The sequence below is a fragment of the Cervus canadensis genome, chromosome 25, assembly GCF_019320065.1.
Source record: "Cervus canadensis isolate Bull #8, Minnesota chromosome 25, ASM1932006v1, whole genome shotgun sequence".
Classification (NCBI taxonomy): domain Eukaryota; kingdom Metazoa; phylum Chordata; class Mammalia; order Artiodactyla; family Cervidae; genus Cervus; species Cervus canadensis.
This window is the reverse complement of record NC_057410.1, coordinates 32,784,503-32,803,782: the sequence shown is the minus strand read 5'-3', so window position 1 is coordinate 32,803,782 and position 19,280 is coordinate 32,784,503.

Sequence of the window (19,280 nt, the reverse complement as noted above, 5' to 3'; positions counted from 1 at the left end):
GTGATGGACAGGGAGGCCTGGTGTCCTGCAATTCATGGGGTCAGAAAGAGTTGGACAGGACTGAGTGACCTTCACGTTCACTTTCAAGTGATCAAAGGTCAGTTCTGGATGCATTTCAAGGTAAGGAGATAAAAAACCAGTTCCCAACCCCCAAGGATCTCTAAGAAATTTTCACTTCTGCCTTACAGTCTTTCAGACTTAAGGTAACAAGACAACTACATTCTCAAAAATAGCATTTTAAGGTGGAAACAGACGGACTTCCCTGATGGTCCAGTGGTTAGGGGGCACGGGTTCAGTCCCTGGTTCCAGGGAACTAACATTCTGAACATCACATGAAGTGGTTGAAAAAAGAAAAAGAAACAGAATGAAGTGAAAATTAAATTTGACTATGCTAATAGTCACACTTACTTTGTGCTTACTTGCAGAGATTAATGATTAATAGCTGCAACAACTCTGTGCTTTGTTAATATTTTATATATATCATCTTGTTAAATCTTTGTAGCAACAGTAAGAGGCATTATCAGTATTCCCATCTTGCAGATGGGGTTTGTAAAGGGTTTATAAAGTTAAGTGACTTTCTGAAGGTCAATGGTTATAGCCGGCATTCAAAACTAAGTTGAATTTGAGCACTTGAACTCTTAATCATTATACTGTACTAGACCTTAATAAAAATATTTATGATTTGAACAGATTTTTTTAACCTAATTTTTATATTTTAAACATTTATTATCAATTTACTTGAGGTTGTATCTTATTAGAAAGTCTCACACAAAATATCTTTCTATACAAAAATAGAAAGAATGGCACAATAAAGCCTTAAGGTACTGTTGACTAAAAAAGATGTACAATTTGAGAGTTGTGAGTTAAGTTTTATCTGGGGCGATATGAGGACTGCAGCCTGGGAGGCAGCATCTCAGATAGCTCTGAGAAACTGCTCCAAAGCAGCAGTGGGGGAAAGTCAATATAAAAGGTTTTGGTGAAGGGGGAGTTCAGTACCATGAAGCGCTCAATTTACAAAAGGTTTTTTGTTAGTCATGAGGGTCTGATGTCACCATGAAGGGATTTAGTGCTTCTCTAGATATGAGGAGATGCAAGGATTGAGATCATAAACTCTGTTCCTAAAAACATCCAACTATCTAAAGACCTGTCCCAGCAGGTTCCCTGGAGCCCAGAGTGCCTCACTCCACCCTGACCTCCCTCAGGGTTGCTGAAGGTCAACAGCTATAGCATCGTGGGGTTCAATCTCCACAGAGGCAGATGGCAAACGCCTTTGTTGTTCAGTCACTGGCAATGCTCTTGCTAAGTGCCAGTTTGTAGTTGACAGTACCATAACCCAAATTCAACAACTATTCCCATTTCACTATTCTTTTCTCATCAATCCTCTCTCCGAACTCACTTTATTTTCTTTTATCCTGGAGTATATTTTATTTACTTATTCTTTTTAAGAAATCTATGTTTGTTTTTTTAAATTATTTTTATCCTGGAGTGCTTTGAAACAAATCTTCCTTCACTCTAATACTATAATGTGTTTTTCTAGTGCATCAGAACTTAAAAGAAAATTATAATATTATCATATCCCCCAATTAATAACAATTCCTTAATCCTTTTTAAAAATTTATCTATTTTTTAATTGAAGGATAATTGCTTTACAGAATTTTGTTGGTTTCTGCCAAACATCAGCATGAATCAGCCATAAGCATACATTTGTCCCCTCCCTCTTGAACCTCCCTTCTTAATACTTTCAATACCTAGTCCGAGTTCAACTTTTCCTGATTGTCTCAGAAACATCTTTACAGTTCAAATAAAAATTCAAACACAGCACATACGTTACATATATCAGATAGTCTTAAGTTTCTTTTAGCTTATGACAGTTTCCCTTCTCTTTCTTCCTCTGCACCATGTGCGTGTTGAACAAAAAGTGGGCTTTTGTCCTGTGGAGTGTCTAACGTTTTGGATTTGGCTGATGGTACCCTCCTAGTGATATTAACATGTTCTTGAATCTCCTGTCTTGGAAGCTGTTAGTTAATTCAGGAGATTTGATTAAATTAAGCTAAAAAGTTTTTTTTAAACTTTGGCAAGAATACTTCATAGGTGTTATAATAGCTGACTTTTTAAATAAATTGTGTAACTGATTTATTAAGTGTGCTGAATCAGTGATTATAATCAGTAAACACCTGTCTTCTCTCTCTGTTGCCTCCAAACAAGCAGAGCTCCCTACTGTGCCCTTAAGGGCTTTTCAGGCAGATCCCAGACCTTTGTGGGCATTCTCAAATGTGAGAAGAGTCTCACTTTCAGCTGCGGAAAACTCTAGCCCAGTGTAAATTAAACTTTAATTTCTCATCCATTTCAAATCACCCTCCTCCCCGCTGCCTCCTAGTAGAGCCGCCAAGCACGGCCTTTCCTTCCACTCGCGATGCTTCAGCCCCTCGGAAGCGTTGTGCGTCCCTGCCCAGCCAGGTGGTTGAAGTGTAACCTACAACCCTCCATCCTCGCCCAGCCACTAGGGGCAGCTCCAGCCAGATTCTAGTGTGCAGATCTCTCTATATCCCTCAAAATCCAAAGGACCCTTGTCAGATGCTTCTCAAAACTTGCCTGTCTCGCTTGCCTCCCATTCCTCCAGCATACACAGTCCTCCAGCCAGGCGAGCATCTGGTTAGGGACTGAAAGTCCCACATCCCTTTCCTGCCTGCACTCCAGTGCTGAGTGAAGGGACCTCTCACTGCCTCCCTTCACTTGGCCCCGGTGGGAACAACAATGGCCCATTCAGACCAGAGAAGAAATGTCACCATGCTCCTCCTCTTGGGAAGTCCCCCTAAAGATGTACATGCCCATCTTCCTCTGCTAAAGGCTAAGGGAGTGATTGTTGCTGAACCAGAATGTCCAAGTCATAGTGGGACCCATGACATGTCTTGAGGACCCTTCTTTAAAACAAGGGACTGCTTCTTACCTACTGTTTACACCAGTGAGGCTGAATCTTACTCTAATCAACAGGAAAGTCCCAGACTACACCCATATAGGTCTACTAAGATTTACCCTCAATTTAACTTCATAAAGTAACTCTGCTAAATACATGGAATTTCCTAGCTTATTTTAAAATGAATGATTTGGAGAAACTCAAATAATATTCTCCAGGACATCTTTTCATGTGTCACTGTGATGTCGGGGAACACGGTGCACAAGGCAAACACATTATCATCTCCTGTACTTATTTAGGCAGCCCTGTGTGGTCTACTAAACACCAAAAACAACAAAGCAAGAAAAGGAAAACATTTCCAAAAACAGCAGAGGAGAAGCAGGTCCACAGTGATTTATCAGCTAAATTAAATGCACCCAGTCGATGTCATATGTAGAGCTATGTGCTTGTTTGATTTCCATGTTACATTAGATACCACCTTTAACCATTTTAATTGGTATGTTAAGGTCTCTGTGTATTTTTAAAGTAAATATGTTTAATTACAATTGCTGGGAAGAGAATTGCTTATTCCAGCCTTAACTAGAACTCAAATTAGGAAATAAAAAGAAGGCCTGCTGACTCACTGAAGAGTAAGCTGAGCGCATTTTTATTTTGCTCTCTGCTGAAGTTGGAGTGAACAATAAACTAATCAAGTACTGTATGGCGGTGAATCAGTGGATGTATTTGAGATTGTGAGGGGTGCAGGGGGAGGTCAATGCTCTTACATCAGATTGGGCTGAAATAGGAATTTTAAAAACGTGCGAGATGTTTCTGGAGATGTGCTATCATAGGCTGATAAAATCATGTTAAACTCTGGTTGTATCTGGTTAAAAGTACTTAAATCCAAGTACTATATATTCATATTGTGTGCACCCAGCAGAGGCCCAGGCTCATATTAGGATCTTAATAAATTCCTGTAGAAGGAAGAAGGCAGAGAGAAGTGAGGAGGAAATGAAACACAGAAGAGGCAGGAAGGAAGGGGGAAGAAGAGCAGGAGGGTAGACCAGCCTGGGAAATTGCTTTTATTACCTCATTTTAACAATTGAGTAAGCATAAATTGGCTAATAGTCTTCTCATGGTGTGGTTAAAACACTGAATTCAGGCCTAATTGCGCAAATGAAAGAAAAGTAAGAGTTTAATAAAAAATCATGTTATGGTAATAATTGAAAAGTTGACAGCGGATGAGTTTGAAAAAGGAATGCTAAGCTTAGTTTTTATGCTGTTTTTTTTTTTTAAACTATGCCAGTCATGAATTAACTTTGCAACATAGTTAACATTCCAAAAATATCAAGTCATTGACTTGTTCTTTTAGCAACCCCATTTTCCAAGTCATTTGAATTAAATTGCAAATGTATTTAAACACAAAGACACTTCCAGTTAATAGGAAGCAAATGTTCCATTAAGGAATGCAGCATAGAATGCATGTTTGAGCCAACCTGATGAAATAGAAAATCAGGATAAGGCAACACACTTTTCCCAATTCTGTGTCATGTGAAGATTTCATAATTATTCTGTTTTCATCCAAGTCTTGGATACAAATGCTGCCCAGAGGGTCAGAGTCCAGGTCCTGTGGCACTCACCTAAAGGCATACCCCTCCAACTCCTCTCCCCCTTCTCCCTCCCTCTGTGCATTTCCCACCTGGTGTGGTCAACCAGCCTCAAGCCCCCTCTTGGACAAATCTACAAGGACACCAGGGAGACCTTGTGAAATTGTCTCACGGCCTAAGTCACCCTCCTTTTCAGGGCGTTCCTCTGGTACCTTCTACAACCCTCTAGTACTGAGCTTACCACAGCGATGATCATAATTTCTTGTCTCTAGAGTACAGATTCCCTATAAACAGAGTTCATATTCATTCTGAATCTTCACTAAACATTAAACATTGTTTTTTTGTGTGTGTGCCAGCACTGGTCAAGGTCTGCATTAGATGCTGCATTTAGAAATGAGCAAAACAGATGCAGTCCTTGGATTGTGGAAGTGTGTCATCTACGGAGGAAGAGAGTCATTACGTAAGTCAGCAAGCAAAGTAGGAGACTACAGATTGTGTCCTGAAGGAAGAAACCAGGGAGGCAGGAACCAGAACAAAAGGAGAGACAGAGTCGAACTGAGAGTTTAGCAAAACTTCTCTGAGGAACCAACACTTAACAAGGCCCACTATGACTACGAGTTATTCAGCTTTTTCAGGTTTGAGTAGAAAAAGTGTGCCCAGAAGATGCAACAGTGTGTGGGAAGCCTGGGGCACTGGGGCTGGAAGGACAGGGCAAGGGGAGAGGGATGGGAGACAGTCAGGGGTCCAGACACTGCGGGGCCATGGGATTTTGTGTTTTATACTAAGTTGTAAACCACTGAAGGTTCTAAGTAGGGAGCTAATATGACTTGTAAACCATGGTGCCTTATGTTTACTTGCTGGGTATTGAAGATTTACAAATAAACGGATGAATTAAACATAACGAATAGCATTCTTCTATGTCATTCTGGAGTTCTACTACACTCAAGCAATTAGATTAATTTGATATAGCTGGTTCTTAGGGAACATGTAATGGAAATTTGTTAATTTTCAGGCACTCATCATCCATTTTCCCTTCCTACCATCCCCCCTTTTATTTTAAAATTTTTTAACTGGAGCATAGTGTTTACAACATTGTGCTAGTTTCAGATGTACAGCAAAGTGAATCAGTTATACATCTACACCCACTGCCTCCCCTCCCCATTTAATTTTGGGTAATACATCTTCCCATTGTGTGCATTCGTGATGCCCAGCTCTCCCTTGGCCAAGGGATTGGCATGAGAAAAAACGATTTCAACCTAACTCTCTCTCTTCTGGAACTTAAAATCTTTAGTAACTGATAGAGAAGAAATGCTTGAAGGAACTCATGTCAGCCATGGCAGTTGAGGTTCCAGTGCGCATGGCTTCCCTGGTTCCTGCCCTGTTTTCAAGCCTAAGTCTCTAGTCTCTCATCTTCCCTCCAAGTAAAAGTCCCACGAGTGCATTCACTTTTTCCTTCAAATAGTCAGAAGTAGTTTCTGTCACTTGCAATAGAAGGATCATAGTGGAGTGAAAATCTATTAGCTCTAAATGGGGATCACATTTTGGTCTCAAGTTTTAAAAACATTTCTTTGGATATATTACTTGTTTATTTCCAATCTGATGGGAACCTTAACATTTTCCTTTATTTCTCAAAACTGATTTTAGTCATTGGAATGTACTTTCTGGGCTGAAAGCTTTGAAATCTTTGAAACAGCTAAATACTCTTTTTTTCCTCTCAAATGTCCTCAAAGACAGAACTACGTTGTTCTTTGTCTATTCCACTTGTTTTTGTTAGAGACCATACCCCTTGATTTCAAAGATTGTTTCCCAAGCGTGTTTCCCAGAGCACAAGTCCCATGAGGTGCTTCCAGATTAAAAATGGCAATTATTACGTAGGTCTGAGTAGCAGTGAAGACTCTACCCCTCTCTTTGTGTTTCAGAGAACACGGTAGCATCTTAAAGCACCTGAAAAGTCCTGCAGTAAAGAAATTTGTGTATTTTCCTAACGTTTCCCAAATGCATTTGGGAACTCTTCTTTCTGCAAAACCCATGAAAGAACAAGCATTTTGTGGCACCCACTTTGGGAAAGGCTGCTTTTGAAAGTCAAAGCAAAATGAAAGTGAGGTTTTTCCCATTCTCCCATGCCATCTGTTAATGCTGCACCATATTCCCTTGGCAGTGGACTTATTTCTTTTCTTGTTTCTCCTGCTTCAAATACAGGTTGAATATTCTTTTAGGTACTGTCTTTCACAGAATTTTTAAGGGCCTCAGTCCCTCCTTAAAAATTATTTAAAAAGACAATACTTAAAAGAATGTCTTAAGGGCCTCAGTCCCTTCCAAAAGACTCTTGAGAGTCCCTTGGACAGCAAGGAGATCAAACCAGTCAATCCTAAAGGAAATCAACCCAGAATACTCACTGGAGGACTGATGCTGAAGCTGAAGCTCCAATACTTTGGTCACCTGATACAAAGAATGGACTCATTAGAAAAGACCCTGATGCTGGAAAAGATTTAAGGCAGGAGGAGAAGGGGATGATAGGATGAGATGTTTGAATGACATCACCAACTCAATGGACATGAGTTTAAGCAAGCTCTGGAAGATGATGAAGGACAGGGAAGCCTGGCATGCTGCAGTCCATGGGGTAAAGAACTGGACACGACTTAGCAACTGAACAAAAGTCTCTCTTGGCACATGCTACTGTTTGGGTTTATTCCAGATACATCTTATGGTAAAGGCCCATCAAAATGCTCTGAGAATGCTCTGTGTGTTCTCAAAATGTGGGATAATATGGTAGAAGGAAAGCTCATTCAGTCCTTGCTGGTCTTTTATACACATACATGTGAGAACACCCATGTATACAGAAATAGACATCAGAGAAAAAAGATGGTCTATTCTCCAGGTTACCTCAAAGACATCTGATTCTCTTTGGGAGTGGTCATAAGCTGTCCAAGTTGAGAGAGCGAAGTGTGGATAGAAAGTGAGCTATGGGGATAGATCATCTCTTTCCCAGCTTCCCTGACTGGTCCAACAAATGCGAAAAGAGGGAAGGACAGGGGTTCCAGAAAAAAACCAGATTGGAAGGAGGAGGAGCAGGGGCCAAGGAATAGCAATGATGGCTTTGACCTGGGTCTAAATAATGACAGTTAAGCAACTGACACAATTGTGTCTCTTAAGTCTTCAGTCATTTACTGACTAATTTATTCAACTAACATTATTATTTTTTATTGGTTTATAAAAGTTTTTTAAAAGTTATAAAAGTTTTATGTGTACAATCTATGTTATATTTCGATCTCTGTCTACACTCTAGCATCCTCACCAGCAAAGGTTTAGCTTCTATCAGTCACCCTATAGTTGACCGCCTTTACCCACTTTACCCCCCCACCCCCCTTTCCCTCTGGTAACCACAACTCTGTATCCATGTGTTCCTTTTGTTTGGCTTGGTTTACTAATTTATTAATTTAAAAAGTTTAAAAATACTCCACATAGGAGTGAAATCATACAGTGATTGTCTTTATCCATCTGGCTTGGTTCACTTAGCATAATACCCTCAAGGTCTACCCATGTTGTTGCAAATGGCAAGATTTCATTCAACTAACATTATTGAGCACCTACTCTGTTATGGGAATCTGCTTGGTTCTGGCCTTCAAAGAACTGTCATATTGGGTGACTGGGCACCTAAATAAAAATTTCCAACTAGAACCTAGAGAGTTCTGTTAGAAGTAGGAACAAAGTGCTTTTATGTATTAATTTAGGTATTTGGATGTACGCTATAATTTAAGCTTGTAGTATTTCATGCATGTGCTTCAGTTTTCTTTACTAGCTCATGTTCATTCATGTTCTCTTTTTGATAGCATTTTTATAGCATTCCATTGCAAAATACAAAATTTGTTATAATAAATACATTACTAAATCAAATATCAGTTCTATTGATGAATGTTTAGGTAATTGTAGTTTTTCATAATGTTTCAGTAACAATCTTATATATACCTGATGGGTGAGAAATGGTTCCAATTGTGGTTTTAGCTTGTATCTCCCTGATTGCCACTGAGGTTGGGTGTCTTTCATTGGCCATTTGGGATTCTATACATGCTTTTACAGTTTCTGTCCAGGAAATGTAGCCCAGAGCTATCATCAAGCTCACGCCCAGTGAATACTGCTGATCCTCCTTGCCATAGCAAAGCCACTTGGTTTTCTAACAATATCAGTTCCTGCCTTCAAAGCTGGCATCACTAGGCCCACCTTTGCAAGTGGGTAGGTTCTGGACATAGTTGACTTTCTGTATACCTCGTGTCTGCAATGGCTGTGGTGGGTTCACTGAGTCCTAAATCTCATAGTAGGAGTCTAGTTTGTGTGATTAGATGCTGCCTCAGTTTCTCTGATGAATAGAGCCTGGTTCTACTCGAGCACTGACAAATCTCACCATTCCCCTTTCTGAGGTACTGGGGTCATTTCACTGACCCTCAAGTTGCTGATTGCAGTAATACTCTAAAAAGATGAACCATTCATAAACATGATACTAGTTTCCTGCTAACTTGAAGCATCACCTGATCATGGAGACCATTGCTAACATGCTCCATCTGTAAACTGGACCCCCTGAGATATGAGCATCTATTCTTCTATGAACATCAACTTGGATTATCACCCAGTGTCTTTGGGGGTCAGAGTCACAGCCATATTATGATTTCTGAGCTTGGGTCCAGCCTCCACCTCCTCTCCAGCAGTCACTCACCAAGGTCCTACATACACTAAGGCTGACCTGCTGGGGTATGATAATCTGTCTTTTTTCCTCAGTTATGTTCCAATTAAATATAATTGTTATTATTTTGAACTTTTTAAGCAAATAGAACTTAATTTGCTTCTCTGAAAGCTCCTTCTTATGGACTTCCCTGGTAGTACAGTGGATAAGAATTCTGCCAGCCAGGGCAGAGGACACAGGTTCAACCCCTGGTCGGGGAAGATTCCACATGCTGCAGAGCAACTAAAACGTGTGTGCCAAAACCACTGAGCCCAAGGTCTAGAGCCTGTGAGCCGCAACTACAGAAGCCTGCACACGCTAGGGCCTGCGTGCCACAACAAGAGAAGCCACCACAATGAGATCAGCCCCTGCTCACCACGTCTAGAGGAAGCCTGTGCGTGCAACAAAGACCCAGTGCAGCCAAAAACATAACTAAATTAAAGAGAAAGCGCCTTCTTAAGGGGCCAGGAAGTGGTAATCGGGGAGTCATTACATCTTTCTTAAGAGAGGAAGTGGTATTTGTTCAATCTCTTATCTTGATTTCTTTTATTATCTAAAATGAATTTTGGTTGCATCGGGTCTTAGTTGCAACGCATGGGATCTCTCGTTGAGGCACACAAACTCTCCAGTCGTGGCGTGGGGGCTCAAGAGTTATGGCACAGGCTTAGGTGCTCTGAGGCACGTGGGAATCTTAGTTTTCCAATCAGGGATTGAACCTACGTCCCCTGCATTGCAAGGTGGGTTCTTAACCACTGGACCACCAGGTAAATCCCCTCCTGTGACTTCTTTTTATTTTTCCCCTGCCTGGGACTCAAAGACTTGAATTCAAGATAGATATTAATTTAAAATCATTTGGGGGATACTAGGCAAGTATCTCTTTTGAAATTTAAACAAGGACAAAGTTGTCTAACATCTCAATGGATTTTCATATTTCAAGTCAGCCTATTTCTTCTTCTTCTTCTTTTTTTTTTTAAAGCCTATTTCTTCTAATTTGGATATATGGAACTATTGTGGCATTTAGTTTAAAAAAATAGCCCATTCACCAAGACGGTAATCTGAAGAAAAAGTCCTGTGGAACATAACAGCGTGAGGATGCAAGTGATTTTCTGCCAAGCTCACCTCAGGCACCTAAATATGACCCATTTCTGCACTGGAGGAGAAATAATAACAATTTCCTAAGCCGGTATCTTCTTTTGTTCTTATGAATGAAACTATACCCCCAGCTGGCTTCCCTGTACCTCCTCTTCCCCCACCTCTGCACTTTCAGGACATGACTGTACTGTTTGATCCCATTTATTTAGAAATCTATCAGGCAGATTACAACATTCTGAGAAAGGAAAATACTGTTCCTTTAGGAAATGTTATTCTCTGTTGTCACTTGCAACAGATGATTTATGAGCTTAAAGTGTTTTTCATAACATATCTTAGAAAAAAATATTAATTTGCATGTTAGGAAGCATTGCAGAGAGAACTTTATCTCTGCAATCATTAGCCATATTTTATTGCCTGGACAGAACAAATGAATAGGAAACATCTGTTCCCCTAAAAGCATAACCCATATTGCAAAAATTCTGAAATTTTATATGGTTCCTAGTGGAAGGATTCTACCTTTGACCTCAAGTAATGACTTTTTTTTAATACTTTAGGGTTGAGGCTTCAACTCTAAAGTGGGAGGATTAGGCACAGTTTTGAATTCTAGAAGTCTGGACAGGGTGCTCAAAAGCATTAAAAGATGAATGACGATTTTTAAAAAACAAGTTTTGGAAATTTGAAAAGTCTTTCTAGAGTTATTTTACTGCTTACTGGGTCATCCTTTATTACTATGTAGCCTTTGAGTAATTAGAGATCTGACAAGTGTTCCAATTCACTGCTCTCATGGAGAGGTGATACTTCTTTTTCTTTTTTTTAATTTACTTATTTTACTTTACAACATTGTATTGGTTTTGCCATACATTGACCTGAATCCGTCATGGGTGTACATGTGTTCCCCATCTTGAACTCCCCTCCCAGTGATACTTCTTAAGTATGGAGAATGGGATACACATAGTCCAACTGACTGTTAGTCTCCCATCACATATACAAAAAAATACATATCCTCGGCTGGAGGTGGAAATCAGTTTTATATGCTGAACAAAATCTGGTAATACACAATGAAAATTCATGGAACATCAATATGCAGAACTACTGCCTTAAGTTTGACTTAAAATAACAACAACAACAGAACAGCTTCCACTGTTTACAATAGCTAACACATGGAAGCAATCTAAACGCCCATCGGCAGATGAGGGGGTAAAGATGTGGAATCTTCTCACAGTGAAATATTCAGTTCAGTTCAGTCGCTCAGTCCTGTCTGACTCTTTGCGACCCCATGAATCACAGCACACTAGGCCTCCCTGTCCATCACAAACTCCTGGAGTTTACTCAAACTCACGCCCATCGAGTCAGTGATGCCATCCAGCCATCTCATCCTCTGTCGTCCCCTTCTCCTCCTGCCCCCAATCCCTCCCAGCATCAGGGTCTTTTCCAATGAGTCAACTCTTCGCATGAAGTGGCCAAAGTACTGGAGTTTCAGCTTCAGCATCAGTCCTTCCAATGAACACCCAGGACTTATCTCCTTCAGGATAGACTGGTTGGATCTCCTTGCAGTCCAAGGGACTCTCAAGAGTCTTCTCCAACACCACAGTTCAAAAGCATCAATTTTTCGGCACTCAGCTTTCTTCCCAGTCCAGTTCTCACATCCATACATGACCACTGGAAAAACCATAGCCTTGACGAGACGGACCTTTGTTGGCAAAGGAATGTCTCTGCTTTTTAATATACTATCTAGGTTGATCATAACTTTCCTTCCAGGGAGTAAGCGTCTTTTATTTTCATGGCTGCAATGACCATTTGCAGTGATTTTGGAGCCCCCAAAAATAAAGTCTGACATTGTTTCCACTGTCTCCTCATCTATTTTCCATGAGGTAATGGGACCAGATGCCATGATCTTAGTTTTCTGAATGTTGAGCTTTAAGCCAACTTTTTCACTCTCCTCTTTCACTTTCATCAAGAGGCTTTTTAGTTCCTCTTCACTTTCTGCGATAAGGGTGGTGTCATCTGCATATCTGAGGTTATTGATATTTCTGCCGGCAATCTTAATTCCAGCTTGTGCTTCTTCCAGCCCAGCGTTTCTCATGAGGTACTCTGCATATAAGTTAAATAAGCAGGGTGACAATACACAGCCTTACTGTACTCCTTTTCCTATTTGGAACTAGCCTGTTGTTCCATGTCCAGTTCTAACTGTTGCTTCCTGACCTGCATATAGGTTTCTCAAGAGGCAGGTCAGATGGTCTGGTATTCCCATCTCCTTCAGAATTTTCCACAGTTTATTGTGATCCACAAAGTCGAAGGCTTTGGCATAGTCAATAAAGCAGAAATAGATGTTTTTCTGGAACTCTCTTGCTTTTTTGATGATCCAGCGAATATTGGCCATTTGATCTCTGGTTCCTCTGCCTTTTCTAAAACCAGCTTGAACATCTGGAAGTTCTCGGTTCACGTATTGCTGGAGCCTGGCTTGGAGAATTTTGAGCATTACTCTGCTAGCATGTGAGATGAGTGCAATTGTGCACTGAGTAGTACTACTCAGTCATAAAGACTGAGAGAATGCCATTTCCAGCAGCATGGATGGACTTAGAGATTATCATACCAAGTGAGGTCAGTTAGACAGAGAAAGATAAATATCATATGATATTACTTATGGATGGAATCTAAAATATGACACAAATTAACTTATTTACAAAAGAGAAGCAGACATAGAAAACAAACTTATTAGTATCAAAAGGAAAGGTGGCGGGGGGGGGGAATAAATTAGGAATTTGAGATTGGCAGATGCAAGCTAATGTGCATAAATAAACAAGATCCTACTGTATAGCTCAGGGAACTATATTCAGTATCTTTTAATAACCTATAATGGAAAAGAGTATAAAAAATATGTAAGCGAATCACTTTGCTCTACACCAGAAACTAATACAACATTGTAAATTAACTATACTTCAATAAAGAAAGAAAAACAGAAACAGCTTTCTCTATCTGAGCACTGACCCAAACTTGTGGCTTAAGGTCTTAGCTGATTAGTGTAGTGTTTTCAAAGAGCTTCATGAATAAGAGATGAATTTTAGTCATATGTGAACAACAGCAGTAACTAAAATAGAATCATAGGTTCCCTTTTTCAATTCTCTTTAATCCTTCAGGTCACATCAAAGAGAAAAATTCATTTTAGTACTAAGTTTTTATTACCTCTCTTTTGAAGAGTGACACAGAGAGAGGAAGCAAGGAGATCTTAGATTTAGAACTTTCAAAGGACAAACTTGTTTTGTTAGGATTTAACAGCGTTTTTTGTTTTCTTGTGACTGTACTTAAAATTATTGTTATTATTATTATTATTTTGGCCATGCTGCACGGCTTGTGGCACTGTAGCTTTCCCTACCAGGTATCTAACCTGTGCCTACTGCAGGGGAAACGCAGAGTCCTAACCGCTGGACTGTCAGGGACTTATCCACAATTACCATCCATTTCTGACTAATAACATTGTGTAGGACAGTGGTGAAGTACATGGCAGCCTGCTACCCCCAGAGCCAGGGGAGAGAAAATGGGGAGTGACGGTGGTGGGGGGAAACCATGTTCAAAGCCAGAGCCTTTTTTTGTTTGTTTGTTTCAGGCCAAATGGATCTCTAATAGTTGCTGGGGGGCGATTGTTCTGGGACTGCAGGGAGAAGCCAAAGCCTTTTAATTACCTAATCTCAGAAGTGACATCCCATTGCTCTCTCATATTCTATTTGTTAGAAGCAATTTGCTAAGTCCAGTCAACACTCAGAAGAGGGGATTACATAGAGCATGAATACCAGGAAGGTCATGAGATATCGCAGAGGTTCCTATCACAAGGATACACTGCAATCACCTCTTTTCCTTCTTTTCTCTAGTGGATGCATAGAATGTTCAATGAGGGCAGAGAGAGTATTTTGGTCATTGTGGTATTCCCAGTGCTGGAAACAGTGCCTGAAACTTAAAACTGTTCATTAAATGTTTCTTTCAAGGTAACAAGAAGGAAGGATAGAGGAAGGAGGGAGGGAGGGGGGAAGGGAGGAAGGAAATGGAAGGGAAAGAGGAAGGAAGAGGAAAGAAAGAGAAAGGAAGAAAGGAAGAGGAAGGAAGGAAATAAAGAAAGGAAGAGAGCGGGAGGGAGAGAGGAAGAAAGAAAAAGAAAAATCCAAGTGAGAAGATCAGGGTGCTCTGCTAATCCCTGGAAAGCAGGGTGGATCTTCAGGAAAGGAAAACCCAACCATAAGGACTCTGAGAATGGAGTCAGGTCTTCCACCTCTTCCCAAGTCCTGAGCATAAACGAGCCTCCAGGGAAGTGGAGGCTGCTCTGTGCACAGACTGCTCCCACCATCCTGCTCCAAGCATAGCTTCTGTGGATGCTGAACATTTCAGCTCTAAAGCAGCCTAATAGTCACCCATGGAAGGACAACCTCACTTGGGGTCTCTAATAGGAAATATACGGGTTCTGCTGAAGGAGCTGTAATTGTTGGCAGAAACATCAGGGAGAACTCTGAGGTGCTTTTCTTCCACTTGCAGAGTAATGAGAAGTTCTGCTCAAAGTGTATAGGCTGCTTTGTCATTTAACACTATAAAGTCAGTCAGTTCAGTCACTCAGTCGTGTCGGATTCTTTGCGACCCCATGGACTGCAGCACACCAGGCTTCCCTGTCCATCACCGACTCCTGGAGCTTTCTCAAACTCATGTCCATCAAGTCGGTGATGCCATCCAACCATCTCATCCTCTGTTGTCCCCTTCTCCTCCTGCCTTCAATCTTTCCCAGTATCAGGGTCTTTTCCAATGGGTCAGTTCTTCACATCAGGTGGCCAAGGTACTGGAGCTTCAGCTTCATCATCAGTCCTTCCAATGAATATTCAGGACTGATTTCCTCTAGGATTGAGTGGTTTGGTCTCCTTGCAGTCCAAGGGATTCTCAAAAGTGTTCTCCAGCACCACAGTTCAAAATCATCAATTCCTCATTGCTCAGCTTTCTTTATTATAAAGTAAAGATATTACTTAATTACAAATTCTTTGTGAGCATAATTTTAATGGATCCACAATATTTAATCAAACAATTGTAACATGAGCTGTTCAGCCATAGCTCTGACCTTGCATTTACCAGTTATTTCCATTTCTCACTGTTATACACAATGCTTTAATGAATGTTTTTATAAACCCGTCTTTTTGCAATTGTGACTATCTGGTTAGGCTGAATTCCTAGTAGTGAGATTGTAGGGTAGAGAATATATATATATATATATGTGTGTATATATATATGCACACTATGTGTGTGTGAGCATACTCGTAAGTATAGGTGTATATTCCCCCCAGAAATGATGTATAAATTCTCATTCCTGATATACAAGACTGCCTATTTTTACACACCAGCTGAGACAAGGTTTCGGAGAAGGCAATGGCACCCCAGTCCAGTACTCTTGCCTGGAAAATCCCATGGATGGAGGAGCCTGGTGGGCTGCAGTCCACGGGGTTGCTAAGAGTTGGACACAACTGAGCGGCTTCACTTTCACTTTTCACTTTCATGCATTGGAGAAGGAAAAGGCAACCCACTCCAGTGTTCTTGCCTGGAGAATCCCAGGGATGGCGGAGCCTGGTGGGCTGCCGTCTATGGGGTCGCACATAGTCGGACACAACTGAAGCGACTTAGCAGCAGCAGCAGCAGAGACAAGGTTTTATTATCTTTACAAAGTTGCCAGTCTTATAGGTTGAAAAAGAATAACTTATTATTGTTTTAATTACACGATGCCGACTCATTGGAAAAGACTCTGATGCTGGGAAAGATTGAAAGCAAAAGGAGAAGGGCCGGCAGAGGATGAGATGGTTAGATTGCATCACTGATTCAACCGACATGAATTTGAGCAAACTCCGGGAGAGAGTGGAGAACAGAGGAGCCAGGCATGCTGCAGTCCATGGGGTTGCAGATAGTCAGACATGACTTAATGACTGAATAACAACAGTCGTTAATACTGTCCACCAAATATTTCTGACTTATCACCTTCTGAGCATATACTAGGACTGAATTTCATGGCATTTGATGTTAGGTAAGGGCTATGTGACCTGTCCTAGTCATTGAATTGTGACTAGAAATAACACGCATCACTCTGGGCTGAGTATTTCATTGGCAATACAAGATCCTACAGAACTCTTTGACTTTGGTTATCAGCTGCCAGCAATATTCCAGAAGGTGGTCTGAGTCCCATGGCCCAGGGACATATCATTTTAATTCCATGGATAAAGCTTTCAGCTAGGCCATGCCAGATATGAGCAAAAAAAATAAAGCTTTGTTGTTTTAAGCCACTGAGATTTGATGCTGAGTTACTACAGCATTACTTAGACCATCCTGACTGACGCATTAAACATCCTGGATTTTAAAGGGATTGAACATATTTTCCTATGCTTAATGACCTGTGTGTGCCCTTTTTTGTGAATTTTCTATTCCTGTCCTTGCACACTGACTTCTTAAGCTTATGGTACTCAATGACTCATTTGTCAAGGCTGAATCTGACCCCCACTGAGGTATCAGGGAGAATAATAAAGTCTGTGAAATACAGCATAAAGTACAGTCTACCACAGCAGACTTCTTCAAGCTTTTTAAATAATGTGCTTTCATCTCCATGATAATGTCAAAAAATAATATAAATATACTCTGGATCATTTAAATGGTCACTTTATAAACGAGGGGTGTTATTTGTGACTCAAATGGTTTCTTATGGTGTCAAGTACCACTTCTTGACATATAGACCAATGAGGAAAGGACAAATGTGGACTTAAAGCATGTTTTTGCACCAAGTAAGGGACAAATGATGTCTCAAGATACTGCCCACTCTTAAGATCAGAGGTTTCACAGCAGAATAAGTAGAGAAATTTGTAGGAGACTGAGTCATCACACAGCCCACACTGACACAAGCGGGCTCAGCTCAGAAGAATCTGGAACAGCACTCAGTACCGTTTCTATGTTGTCATTTGTCTCTGTTGTGGGCCTTTGGTTGCAAACAGCAGAAACTGATTCTGGCTAACTCAAGCAGTAATTGAACTAAGTGATTGAAATAATACCAGAAAATGCAGAATTGAAGCGGAAAACCAGTCTCAGAGAGAACCAGATCAGGGCAGCTCCAGGGATCTCAGTACCATGAATTCCTGGAATAGTACATTTTGGAGACTGCCAGCAAAATGACTCAGCTCCAGTCATCTTCCATCTGTGTGTCTGTTTGCCCTAGTTTCAAATTCCTGGGTCCATTTGAGTCAAGTCCTCATCATTTGACTGAGGGGGAGGGGTAAGAGTGGATTGGAGGGGTGGGAGGAGGACATATGGGATATACAATGCTCAAGTCATCCAGAGGCCTAATGAAAATAAAAGATTGTTTATTCTCAAAGTAAGTGTGAAATGTCCAGGGTCACTCCTAGAAGGTCTGCGGGATTCAATCCTTCCTAGGCAGGGAAGTACATGGGGTTTCTTTCTTATGGAGGATTTTCCTTTTTTTTTTTTTTTTTTAAAGGAAGCTAAAGAGGATATCCACAAAGGCGTTCAGGAAGAACATAAATTATAAAAGAACAACCTGCAGCCTAAGGAGAATGTGAAAGAAGGGGGGACTGAAATGGATGAAAGAAAGAAGGGCTATTTCTGGCTGTACTGGGTCTCATGTTATTCTGTCTTAGATCCACAGTCAAAGAAACAGCTATCTCCCAAAAACTAAAATCAAAAGAAATTTAGATCTTTGCTCAGTCTTTTGATGAAATATTGAAATTGGGGTATATTTTTTAATATGCAGCCAAACTTTTTGAAATATACTTTAGAGTTTAGACACCTTTCTCATCATCAGGTTTTCTTATAGGCTTTGCAGTAGCTTCTCCCAAAATCATGTTCTCCGCTGTCTACCTCTATTTCAGAAAATTCTACTTGACACCTTCTTTAATTTGTCCTCAGTTCACTTACGTGGATATCAGCTGAGACTCTTTGAATTTTTAAGCTTTCTCTTTCCTTTACCCTATTACCTTGATTCTACATAACAAAGAAGAACCTAGGAAATGACCTAGAAACCAACAGGAGGGCCTTGATAATGGATGATATCCATAATTTAATCATTTACCAATAAAATGATTGCATGTCTCCTATATTTTTCATTTTCACTTAATTAAGAATTTTTTCTAATTTCCCTTGTGACTTCCTTTTTTGGTCCATGGGTTATTTAACAGAGGGCTGTTTAATTTCCAAGTATTTAAGGATTTTCCAGACATCTTTCTGATTATGAACATCTAGCTTATTTATGCTGTGGCTCAAAAGCATATTTTTGCATTCTTTTTGGGGTGGAGCATTCTACAAATGTCACTTAGGTCAAGTTGGTTGATCTTTAGTTAATTATAGCCTACCTTCAAGTAATATTATGTCTTCAACAGTATACTTCCAAATCCTGCTCGCCCATCTTTTGTGCTACTCTTGTGCTGTATTTCATTTTACATGTGCTAAATACTCATACTGCAGTGATACTATTTTTGTTTTGACAAATCATCAATCTTCCTGGAGAAAACAAACTTTTAAAATATTTTGTTTTACCTTCATTTTTGCCATTTCTAGCACTATTTTACTCCACAGATTCAAGTTTCTGTCTGACAGAATATTGTTTTTGTCTAAAGAAATCTCTTTAACATTTTTAGGAGTGTGGGATTGCTTTACAACTCATTCTCTTGGTTTTTGTTTGCTGGGGAAAGTATTTATGTTTCATTTCTAAAAAGATATTTCTGACAGCTCTTTCCTTTCGGTGCATTAGAGATGTCAATCTCTTGTGTTCTGACTGGCATGGCTTCTGACAGGGAGACTGCTGTAATGCTCATCTTCGTTCATCTCTAATGGGTCTTATTTTCTCTGGCTGCCCTAGAGACTTCTCTTTATCCTTGAGTTTCAGTAGTTTGACAGTGATGTGTCTAGGTTCTGAGTTTGTTTTGTTTGTGGATCAAGCCTCAGAGCAAGGCTTTTCAAA